Source organism: Mus caroli, chromosome 13 (genome assembly GCF_900094665.2).
Source record: "Mus caroli chromosome 13, CAROLI_EIJ_v1.1, whole genome shotgun sequence".
Taxonomy (NCBI): Eukaryota; Metazoa; Chordata; class Mammalia; order Rodentia; family Muridae; genus Mus; species Mus caroli.
Window position 1 is genome coordinate 10,492,622 of NC_034582.1, and position 13,666 is coordinate 10,506,287.

The window sequence follows — 13,666 nt, forward strand, 5'->3', positions numbered from 1 at the left end:
CAGCCTGGTCTACAAAGTGAGTTCCAGGACAGCCAGGGCTATACAGAGAAACCCTGTCTCGAAAAACCAAAAAAAAAAAAAAAAAAAAGAGAAATGCTGTATTAGAATTGTTATCTATTTTTTTTGTACAAAATGTTACATATGTTTCATGAGTCTTGATAAGACTTTGCTTTAGTGACCTGGGTAGTGTTTACATACTCTACAGATTTTCCAAATTTTGGTTCTGCACCTTCTTATTTAGAAGGAAAACTTATTTCTTTTTCTCATTACACATTATCCTTACTCTGCCAGCTAATTTATTTACCATAGTATCCATAAATTTACTTAAATGTTTTGCATATTTTATCTCAACCTTAATTTCCCTAAAATTTATAACATCCTTATCAATTTCCTAACCATCACCACTATGCTGAAGTAAATCACCAAAGAAATGTTCAGAAAACCCGTGAAGAATCTAGTATAGTCCTTAACTTCCTTTAGCTCTAACATTTAATGGTGTTGATATCTTTCATCTTTTAATGTTCTTGGTCTTGCTGAAGCCTACAGTAGCAAGGAGAACTTGCCACTGGATAAAAAAGTTCTCCATTTATTCTCATGAAGAAGACATTGTATACAAGTAATATATATATATATATAAAGTATGAACACTAACCACAAACAGTTAATTCGGTGTTGAGAATTATTGTGTCTACTCTTCCCAGTATGGCTGCTAGTGCCACAAGTACCCAACAATCCAGTGAAACAAAGATGATACCACAAAATTATACTTTACATATTTACTAGTACTCAATTAATTTAAATTTAGGTCACATATATATGGCTAATAGCTACACATACTTTTCTTTCTATAAAGGGATCTGTATCACACATAAGATAGAAGCAACAACAATAAAAACATACAAATGATTAAAGAGCTAGGAGAAATTAATATGTACAGAACTTTTTGGCCTAAGTAACTAAGAGAAAGAAATGACAGAAATCAATAGAGTCAAAAATGAACCAATAAACATTATATGAAACATGAAAGAAACACAGAATGTTACAAGGATATATTTTAAGTCCTGTACTCCATTAAGTTAGAAAGTCTAAAAGAAACAAATGACTTTTTTATTAGATATTTTCTTTATTTACATTTCAAATATTATCCCTTTTGCTAGTTTCCTCTCCAAAAATCTCCTACCCCCATCCCCTTCCCATGCTCTCCAACCCACCCACTTCCATTCATGATCCTGGCATTCCCCTATACTGGGGCATAGCGCCTTCACAGGACCTAGGACCTCTCCTCCCATTGATGACCGACTAGGCCATCGTCTGCTACAAATATAGCCAGAGCCACAAGTTCCACCATGTGTTTTCTTTGATTGGTGGTATAGTTGCAAGGAGCTCTTAGGGTACTGGTTAAGTCCATATTGTTGTTCCTCCCATGGGGATGCAAACCCCTTCAGCTCCTTGGGTACTTTCTCTCACTCCTTCATTGAGGACCCTGTGCTCTAACCAATGGATGATTGTGAGCATTCACTTCTGTATTTGCCATGCACTGTCAGATCCTCTCAGGAGACTGTATCAGGCTCCTGTCTCCAACCATTGTTGGCATCCACAATAGTGTCTGGTTTTGGTGGGTGTTTATGGGGTGGATTCCCAAGTGGGGCAGTCTCTGGATGGTCATTCCTTCAGGCTCTGCTCTGAACTTTGTCTCTGTAAATCCTTCCATGGGTATTTTGTTCCCCTTTGTAAGAAGGAATGAAGTATCCACACTTTGGTCTTCCTTCTTGAGTTTCATGTGTTTTGCAAATTGTATCTTGAGTATTCTAAATTTCTGGGCTAATATCCACTTATCAATGAGTGCATATCATGTGTATTCTTTTGTGATTGGGTTACCTCACTCAGGATAACAGATGACTATTTTAAGAGTCATCCAAACTGCAAAGTCAATCCAAGATGAGGTCCAAAAACTAAGTAGAGTGACAACAAATTAAGGAAATTAATAGTGATAAAGCCCCTCTTTCATTTGGCAAAAACAAAACAAACAAGTGAAGAATAGATTCACAGCAGAATTTTACCAAGTGTTCAAAAAGAATCAACAGATATTTCTTCTTATATTAAGAAAATGATAAAGCCAGAAGGTGGTGGCACATGCCTTTAATCCCAGCACTTGGGAGGCAGAGGTAGGTGGATTTCTGAGTTCAAGGCCAGCCTGGTCTACAAAGTGAGTTCCAGGACAGCCAGGGCTACACAGAGAAACCCTGTATCAAAAAACTCAAAGCAAACAAACAAGCAAAAAACAAAAAAACAAAAAAAAAAAAAAGAAAAAAGTTTGATGCTCAATTTGACAAATTACATTCAGATTCTACACAATCTCGCATGTTGGTCTGTCTGTCATTCCCGCCAACTCCTTGCCCACCTGTGACCAGAGACCTGTTCCACGCAGACAAAGGGACCCAGAGGGTCTACGGCATATATATGTATATGAATGTGTGTGTATGTGTATACACATATACACATATATATGTATATATGTATATATATGTGTGTATATATGTATATATATATACTTATATATGGGTGTGTGTGTGTGTGTGTATATATCATATACTATGATCAAAGTGGTCTGATCCCAGAGATCACTCAACTGGAATTGTCAGTAACATGATAAGTAGTATAAATGATCCTAGAGACAAAAATCACATGATTGTCTCAACACATGCACAAAGCCCTCTAACAAATAGGCACACCTTCATGATGAAAGTCTTAGAAAGTAGGGTTGGTCAGAACATACCCCAACATGATAAAGGTGATGGATAACAAACTCATAGCCAATATATTCTCAAATGGAAAAAATTGAAACAATTACATTAACAGCAAGAATGAAATAGTGCTGTCTACTCCTCTTTTTGCTTTTTAATGTAGTACTATAGGCACTAACTGTAACAGTGAAGCAAGAATGAAAAACTAAAGGTATAAATTATTTTTCTATAAAGGAATAGAAAAATAATTCTAAATATCCCTGTTTGTACATGATATAATATTATATATAAGATACTCCAACAATTATATCACAAATTTTCTAGAAGTAATGCACATTTTCAGCAAAATAGCAGGATGCAAAAATCAACTTAGAAAAATCAGTATCTTTTCCATAAACCAACAACACACATGCTGAGAAAGTTCATGCTAATACTTCAATTCACAATAGCTTCAAAGAAAATAAAATTATCTAGGAAATACCTCTACAATGAAAATTTAAATAACTTGAGAGATTGAGGAAGAAACATAAAAATGGAAATATTTCCTATGGTCATGAGTTGGCAGAAATAATACTTTGAAGATTATTATTTTAACAAAAGCATCTTACAGACTCAATGTATTCACAATCAAAATTTCCACAACATTCTTAACAGAAATAGAAAAAAAACATAATAATATTCATACAGAACCAAAAAAACCCCTAGATTGCCAAAGTAATCCTTGTGGAAAAGAACACAAAAAAGATTTCAAGATATATTAAAGAACTACAGTAATAAAAACAGTTTAGTATTTGCACAGAACAGAAAAGTACACAAAAGGATAGAAGACCCAAATTCGAGTACACATAACAGCACCCATCTGATATTTGATAAAGATGATAGAAACATGCACTAAAAACAGTACCTTTTAAAAAGATCTGTGAAAAATGATTATCAACATGCAGAAGAAAGAAGATAGTTAGAGCTGTGTCTATCATCTGCCCCCAAATCAACTCCAAATGTATGAAGTATCCCAGTATGAAACCTGAAACTGTTAAAGTGTAGCCAGAACCATGCAAGACACAGACAGAAGAAAGGATTTTCTCAATGTGATTTCATTTTCCTAAAAATTAAGGTCAACAATTGATAAGTGGAACCTCATTAAATTAAAAGGCTTCTGCACAGATAAGTAAACAATGAAGTGACAGTAAATCTCATGGAGTTGGAATGAATCTTTGCCAGAAACATATTCAGTAAAATATTGAAATCTACAACATATAAACAGCTCAAAAGAACATTTAGTTAGATTGGAGATATGACTCAGTAGTCAAGAGTACTGGCTACTCTTCCAAAGGTCCTGAATTCAATTCCCCATACTCACTTGGCAGTTCACATACAGCACTCTGTTCTGATGTGCATATGTACATGCAGACAAAACACCCATAAAAATAACATGAAAAATTTTAAAATCTTTTAAAAAACATTAAATGACCAATTAAAGTTATGCATTTGAAAATTGAATTCTCAAACTAAAAGATAAAAATGGTCAAGAACTATCTCAAATGGAATTCATTATGCTTGATCATCAGGGTAATGAGAAGTAAAATAAGTTTGAGATGTGATTATACCTCAGTCAGAATGGCTCAGGTTAAAAAAACAAACAAACAACAATTCCTAGACAGCAACAGATGCTGGTGTGTATGTGGGGGAAGAGGACCCTCATCATGGTTGGTTACCACCAAAATGTGTATGCCACTACTTTACTCTTAGAGTTACCTGGCCATTCTGGGTTTTGTGGTTTCTATACATCATAGCTGAGTAGGACTATTGGTTGCTACATCCTTGTTGTAGCATAAAAGGTAGTACTCAGTAAGAGGCGATTCAGGTCCATTGTAGTTCAAGAGTCTCTGGGCCCTGTGTCTGAAATACATAGTGCCTTCAGTACTATGAACTTATGTACCTCTAGGGAACTACCAAGGGTAATAACAATCACCTGTATATTTTGGGGGTCTCCTGGACTACTGTCACCAACAAGACAGAAGAGGGTTTCTCATACCTGATGTTAGATGGCCTTTGGCTCTTGGATGAAACATTGTTAACCCAGATAAAAAATTCATTAAATATATATCTCCTTATTGTTACCCCCCTCCTGTATTTATATTCCTCTACTTTCCCTACTTAGAGCCTCTCCTTTCCCGTTTTGCACAATAAGTTCACTTGTTCCAATCTGTATTGCTTCCCTTCCACTCTATCCTAGCAATGGTCCTTTTTTACTGTCTGTGTTTCTGCAGGTACCCCCAAGAACATCAGAAGATTTGGAGTTAGGCACCTCCAATGAGAGAGAACATGCACCTTTTCTCTTTCTGTGATTGTGCTACTTCAATGAGATGTTTATTTTCTAGTTCCACCCATGTACCTGCAAAGTTCATGTGGTAATTTGAATGGAAATTCACTGAATTGGCTCATATAGTTCCATGCTTAATGTCCAATTGATGAGCTGTTTTGGAGGACTGGCCTTGCTGGAGTAGGTATGTACTTGTTGGTGTCAATGGGGATAGGCTTTGAGGTTTCAAAAGCCCTCAATAAGCCCAGTGTACCTTTCTGTTCTTGCTGCCTGTGTATCAGGAATAAAGATCCCAGTGACTGCTCCAGTGCTTTGCCTGTCTACTTCTTACTATGATGATAATGGAATAATATTCTGAAACTCTAAGCAAGCCTCCAATTAAATGCTTTTTTGTATAAGAATTTCCTTTACCATGGTGTCTTTTCACTGGAATATAACAGTAACGAAAACAGTTCATGATTTTATTTTTATTTATAGCAAAATAGTGTTCCATAGTGTATATTTGCCATATTTGCACTATTCATCAGATGAATGGTTGTTTTCATTTCCTAGCTATTGTGAATAGAACATCAGTGAACATAGCTGAGCAAGTATCTGTGGAGTGGAATGTTGAGTCCTATGGACTTATGCTAAGGAGTGGAATAGCTAAGTCATGTGATAAGAATTATTTTTAGCTTTTTTAGAATTCTCCACACTGAATTCCAGAGTGGCTGGCCAGTTTGCCACCCCATCAATAATGAATGGGTTTCTTTCCCTCTTCATCCCCTCCAGCATTTGGTGTCAATTGTTTAGCTGATATTTGCCATTCTGACTTAGATTAAATATTCTCTATTTGGAACTAAGACCCAGTCAACAAGTGAAAAATAATGCCTCGTGCTAGAAATCTAGCCAACTATCCAGGGCTAGTGAAGTCATAGATCTTGAAGAACCTGCAAGTTTACTAAACTAATACAATCCCTAACTACATTCTAAATATATGTACTTTTACCCATATAAGGGTAGTCCTTATCCCACATCAAGGAAACTTTTCTTTGCATCACTTGTATACAATCATAGAAAACCATAGCAAATCAAAATGAAGATTTGTGGACTCCAGTCCTGGTGAATACCTCTACAGAACAAATCCTCTACCTGCGCTCAGAGATCATTAAAAAGGGTGGATTGAAAGAGTGTAAACCAGAGGATAAGGGAGTTCGCTGTGAGATTTAGTCTCCTAGAAATGTCAGAAGCTAAACCCAATAAATCCCCATCAATATAATTTCCTAAACATTAGCTGAACAAATACAGGAACAATAGTCATTCTAATGTGGATGAGAGAAACCCAAGATGCTTCAGTCCTATATAGAGATAAATAGACAACTAAGGAATGCTGAGAGGACTCCAGAAAGACACTTCCCCAGGTAAGAACAGGTCAGTCAATGATTCAATGTCAAATGGTCAACCCTAAAGACATACATACAATTAGCACTATACAGACTGAGCTGGTTGTATTTATTCATTTAGGATTAAACACACATGCACACACATGAATAATTAATTAAAACATGGGCCATGAATTTGATAGAGAGTAATGAGGGATATAGGGAAGAAGAAAGAGAAGGGGGAAATGATGTAATTATAACATCAAAATAAGCAGTTTAGAGAATAAATTAATTTAAAAGTTTTTAAAATGATAATATAAGTCCTAAAGTTATATACTCTAATTGAATAGTGACTCTAATTATATAGTTCATTGAGTTATATAGACTTTGAGTGCCTTTCAGTCTCCATCTACACCCCAGAGCTAAGGCTGTCCCACAGCCCTATGCACACAAATCCTACAAGAAGAGAGCTGGTCTCCTAGGATTGCTCTTATTCCTAAGCACAGAGGTGAGATCACCATTTTCACTGCAATAACTGTCCAAAGCAAGACCCACCAGGAACACACAGGGCACAGCCTAATACATGTTTGCTGTCTTTTTATTTGCCACATCATTATTATAAATTCAAAAGTAAAATTTACATAAAAAGTAATATGGCAGCCGGGCAGTGGTGGTGCATGCCTTTAATCCCAGCACTTGGGAGGCAGAGGCAGGCAGATTTCTGAGTTCAAGGTCAGCCTGCTCTACAAAGTGAGTTCCAGGACAGCCAGGGCTATAGAGAAACCATGTCTCGAAAAACTAAAAATAAATAAATAAATAAATAAATAAATAAATAAATAAAAAGTAATATGGCATATGAAGAATATGACTGTTAGAGATTATCATCCTGAGTGAGGCAACCCAGACACACTAATATGAACACATGTGTACTCACTGATAAGCGAATATTAGCTGAAATGCTCAGAATACCCATGGTACAACCCACACACCATAGGAAGCTTAGGAAGAAGAAAGACCAAAGTGTGGATGCTTCAATCTTACATAGAAGGGAGAACAAAATAATCACAGGTGGTAGAGGGAGGGAGGGATCTGGCAGGGAGAGAGGAGGGGGAAGTAAAAAAGGTTTCAGGATCAGGTATGAGAAGGGACAGGAGAGAAATACAGGTCAGAAAATTGAATTGAAATATGTAGCAGTGGGGCTTGGGGAACTGGGGATAGCAACTACAAAGTCCCCACACCAGGGAAGGACCCAAGGACCCAATGGGGATGACTTTAGCTGAAATACCCAAAACAGGGGAGATAGAGCCTGTAAGGACCACCTCCAGTAGATAGGCACAGCCGCCAGTTGAGGGATGGGGCCACCCACCCATCTCAAAATTTTTACTCAGAATTGCCCTGTCCAAAGGAAAGACAGGGACAAAAAATGGATCAGAGACTGAAGGAAGAGCCATCTAAAGGCAGCCCCAACTAGGGATTCATCCCAGCTGCAGACACCAAACCTTGACACTATTGCTGATGACAAGAAGCAATGACTCATAGGAGGCTTGTATGGCTGTCCCCTGAGAAGTTCTGCCAGCACCTGACTAATACAGATGCAGATACAGCCATCCATCAGACTGAGCCCAGACACCCCATTGCAAGAGCTAGGGGAAGGACTAAAGGAGATGAAGGAGATTGCAACACCATAGGAAAAACAATATCAACTAACCAAACCACTCAGGGCTCCCAGGGACTAAACCACAAACCAAAGACTATATATGGAGGGATCCAGGACTCCAGCTGCATACATAGCAGAAGATGGCCTTATCTGGCATCAATGGGAGGGGTGCCCTTTGGTTCTGTGGAGGCCTGATACCCCCAGTGTAGCAGGATGCTAGAGTGGTAAGGTGAGAGTGGGTGAGTGGGTGGAGGAGCAACCTCATATAGGTAAAGAGGAGGGGGTAAAAGAGGAAGTTTGTGGAGGGGAAATCAGGAAGGAGGATGTCATTTGAAATGTAAACAAATAAAATGATTAATAAAATATATGTGTGTTGAAGACAATTTTAAAATCTAGCTCGTTTAGAATGATATCCCTGATGTTGTGATAAAAAATTGACCAAACACTACTTGGGGGAAAAGAGTTTATTTTATTTAACAGCTTAGAAATCCATGATGGGATCTCAAGTAGAGACCATGGAAGAAAGCTGTCAAATGTTTTGCTCCTACTGACTTTTTCAGCTTGCTTTATTATACAACTCAGAACCACATGCCCAGGGTTGACACTGCCCACAGTGTCTGGGCCTTATCACATTAATCATTAGTCAAGACAGCTCCCCTTAGAATACCCTAATGGCTAAAATGCTGGTGGTAATTTCTCAAAGAAGTTTCCTCTTTGAAGTTGAGTCAAACTAAGCAATAGCAGAAGAGATGACAGAGCTACTAAAAGCACTTATTAGTTTCAGTGTATCTGGTTTTATGTGGAGGTCCTTGATTCACTTGGAATTNAGCTTTGCACAAGGAGACAAAAATGGATTGATTTGCATTCTTCTACATGTTAACCACCAATTGAACCAGTACCATTTGTTGAAAATGCTGTCTTTTTTTCCACTGGATGGTTTCAACTCCTTTGTCAAAGATCAAGTGACCATAGGTGTGGAGGGGATTCATTTCTGGGTCTTCATTTCTATTCCATTGATCTACCTGTCTGTCACTGTATGAATACCATGCAGTTTTTATCATGATTGCTCTGTAGTACAGCTTGAGGTCAGAGATTGTGATTCCCCCCAGAAGTTCTTTTATTGTTGAGAATAGTTTTCACTATGGGTTTTGTTGTTGTTGTTGTTATTCTGGATGAATTTGGAAGTCGCTCTTTCTAACTCTATGAAAAATTGATTTGGAATTTTGATGGGAATTGCATTGAATCTGTAGATTGCTTTCAGCAAGACGAGCATTTTTACTATATTAATACTACAAATCCATGAGCATGGGAGATCTTTCCATCTTCTAAGATCTTCTTCAATTTCTTTCTTCAGAAACTTGAAGATATTGTCATACAGATCTTCTGTTTGCTTAGTAAGAATCATACCAAGATATTTTATATTATTTGTAACTATTGTGAAGGATGTTGTTTCCCTAATTTCTTTCTCAATCTGTTTACCTTTTGAGTAGAAGAAGGCTACTGATTTTATTGAGTTAATTCTATATCCAACCACTTTGCTGAAGTTGTTTGTTAGCTTTAGGAGTTCTCTTTGGGGTCACTTATGTATACGATCATATCATCTGCAAATAGTGATATTTTGACTGCTTTCAAATTTGTATCCCTTTGGTCTCCTTTTGTTGTCTAATTGCTCTGACTAAGATTCAATTACTATATTGAACAGGTAGGAAGAGAGTGGAGAGCCTTGTCTAGTCCCTGATTTTAGTGGGATTGATTCAAGTTTATCACCATTAATTTTGATGTTGGCTACTGGTTTGGTGTATATTGCTTTTACTATGTTTAGGTATGGGCCTTGGATTCCTGATCTTTCCAAGACTTTTACCACAAAGGGATGTTGAATCTTGTCAAATGCTTTCACAGCATCTAGTGAGAGGATCATATGTTTTTTCCTTTGAGTTTGTTTATATAGTGAATTACATTGGTAGGTTTCCATATATTGAAACATTGCTGCATCCCTGGGATGAAACCTACTTGATCATGAAGGATGACCATTTTGATGTGATCTTGGATTTGGTTTGTGAGAATTTTATTGAGTATTTGCATGTATATTCATAAGTGAAATTGGTCTGACATTCTCTTTCTTTGTTGGATATGTGTGTGATCTAGGTATAAGTGTAATTGTGGCTTCATAGAATGAATTGGGTAGTGTTCCTTCAGTTTTTATTTTGTAGAATAATTTGAAGAGTATTGGTATTAGGTCTTCTTTGAAGGTCTGATAGAACTCTGCACTAAACCAATCTGTTCCTGGGCTTTTGTTGGTTAGGAAACGATTGATGACTGCTTCTATTTCTTTAGTGGTTATGGGACTGTTTTGATTGTTTATCTGATCCTAATTTAACTTTGGTACCTGGTATCTGTCTAGAAAATTGTCCATTTCATCCAGATTTTATAGTTTTGTTGAGTATAGGCTTTTGAAGTAGGATCTGATGATTTTTTGGTTTTCCTGTTTCATTTGTTATATCTATCTTTTCATTTCTGATTTTGTTAATTAGGATACTGTCCCTCTGCCCTCTAGTTAGTCTAGCTAAGGGTTTATTTATCCTGTTGATTTTCTCAAAAAAACAGCTCCTTGTTCCATTGATTCTTTGTATAGTTCTTTTTGTTTCTACTTGGTTGATTTCAGCCATGAGTTTGATTATTTCCTGCCTTCTTCTCCTCTTGGGTGTATTTGCTTCTTTTTGTCTTAGAGCTTTCAGTTGTGCTGTCAAGCTACTAGTGTATCCTTTCTCAAGTTTCTTTTGGAGGCACTCAGAGCTATGAGTTGTCCTCTTAGCACTGCTTTCGTTGTGTCCCATAAGTTTGGGTGTTTTGTGGCTTTATTTTCATTAAGTTCTAAAAAGTAATTTCTTTATTTATTTCTTCCATGACCAAGTTATCATTGAGTACAGCGTTGTTCAGCTTCCATGTGTATGTGTGCTTTCCATTGTTTTTGTTGGTATTGAAGACCAGATTTAGTCCATGATGATCTGATAGAATGCACAGGATTATTTTAATCTTCTTGTATCTGTCAAGGCCTGTTTTGTGACCAATTTTATGGTCAATTGTGGAGAAGGTTCAGTGAGGTTCTGAGAAAACGGTATATTCTTTTGTTTTAGGATGAAATGTTCTATAGATATCTGTTAAAGCCATTTGGTTCATGACTTCTGTGAGTTTCACTGTGTCTCTGTTTAGTTTCTATTTCCATGATTTGTCCATTGATGAGAGTGGGATGTTGAAGTCTCTTACTGTTACTGGGTGAGGTTCAATATGTGCTTTGAGTGTTAGCAAAGTTTCTTTTATGAATGTGGGTGCCCTTGCATTTGGAGCATAGATGGAATTGAGAGTTCATCTTGTTAGATTTTAACTTTGATGAGTGATAACTTTAGATTGAGAGTTGATTTTATTTGATATTAGAATGGGTTCTCTACCTTGTTTCTTGGGACCATTTTCTTGGAAAATTGTTTTCCAGCCTTTTACCCTGAGGTAGTGTCTGTCTTTGTCACTGATGTGGGTTTCCTGAATGCAGCAAAATGTTGGGTCTTGTTTACATATCCAGGCTGTTAATGATTTTTGTTGGAAAACTGAGTCCATTGATATTAAGAGATATTAAGAAAAAGTGTTTGTTGCATTCTGTTTTCTTTGTCCTTATACAAAGAAATTATGTCTCTGTAGCTATTTTCTCTTTGGTTTGTTAAAGGAAGATAATTTTCTTGCTATTTCTAGGGTGTAGTTTCCCTCCTTGTGTTGGAGTTTTCCATTTATTACCCTTTGAAGGGCTGGTTTTGTGAAAAGATATTGTGAAATTGGATTCTCCATCGATGATAATTAAGAGTTTTGCTGGGTATAGTAGTCTGGGCTAGCATTTGTATTGTTATCTTCAGGTCTGTATGACATCTGCCCAGGATTTTCTGGTTTTCATAGTGTCTGGTGAGAAATCTGGTGTAATTCTGATAGGTCTGCCTTTATATGTACTTGACCTTTTCCCCTTAATGCTTTTAATATTTTTTCTTAGTTTTGTGCATTTGGTATCTTGACTATTATGTGACTGGGGGAATTTCTTTTCTGATTCAATCTATTTGGAATTCTATAAGCTTCTTGTATGCATATGCATCTCTTTCTTTAGTTAGGGAAGTTTTCTTGTATAATTTTGTTGAAGATATTTACTAGCTGTTTAATTTGGGAATCTTCACTCTCTTCTATACCTATTATCCTTAGATTTGGTTTTCTCGTTGTGTTCTGGATTTCCTGCATGTTTTGGGTTAGGAACTTTCGGCATTTTGCATTTTCTTTGACTGTTGTGTCAGTGTTTTCTATGGCATCTTCTTCACTTCAGATTCTCTCGTCTATTTCTTGTATTCTGTTGGTGATACTCACATCTATAACTCCTGACCTCTTTCCTAGATTTTCTGTCTCCAGAGTTGTCTCCCTTTGTAATTTCTTTATTTTTCTACTTCTGTTTTTGTATCCTGGATGGTTTTGTTTAATTCCTTCACCTGTTTGGTTGTGTTTTCCTGTAATTCTTTAAGAGATTTTGGTGTTTCCTCTTTAAGGTCTTCTACCAGTTTACCTGTATTCTCTTGTAGTTCTTTAAGGGAGTCATTTATGTCCTTCTTATCGTCCTCTATCAGCATCATGAGATGCGATTTTAAATCCAAATCTTGCTTTTACATTGTGTTCAGGTATCTAGGACTTGCTGTTGTGTGAGAACTGGGTTCTGATGATGACGACATGTAGTCTTAGTTTCGGTTGGTAAGGTTCTTGAGTTGGCCTTTCATCATCTGATTATCTCTGATGTTAGTTGGACTTGCTGTCTCTGACTTGAACTTCTCCTTCCTGTGGGCCTGTAAGCCTGTGTCAGTACTCCTGGGAGACCAACTCTCCCATGGTAGGACCCCTGCACAGAAGGCTGTGGAACAGCCTCAGCTCCTGGGTGAAGATGGTGGCTAGAAGAACCCTGTATGAACAGCTCCACTGCTCCTGTACTTTGTGTTCTCCTGGCTGGCACCTTAGACAGTCACTGGAGTGAAAATGGCAATCTGAGTCCAGGAGTCAGAGCACTCCCTGGAGACCAGCTATCCCCTGGCAGGACCCATGCACAGAGGGATATGGAACAGCCCCAGCTCCTGGGAGCAGATGGAGGCTGGAAGGACACTGTCCCAGCTTCTCCACCACTCATAAGGCCTGTGTGCTCCTGGCTGGTCCTGCCTTAGACAGTCACCAGAGAGAAAAATCAGGACCCATGTTTTATTTGCAGCATCCACTTTAGCTCCTCTCTATCCCTAGTTCCATTTGGATCTGATGCCTTTTAATGGACTCCAGTGGTATTTTCAGGCATATAGTGCATTTAAACTCAACCAAGTATGCATGTGCAGGCACACACACACACACACACACACACAAGTAATAAGCAAATGAGTCTTTTTAAAAATTTATTTCAAGAAGGCTGGTAGATCAAATAATTCACCATGGAATATTCTGAAAGTTCTAGTGTCACTGCCACACAGAACTTTGGTCCATGCATAGCAGGCAAGTGGGAATAGGAGAGACATATCTGTGAATATCC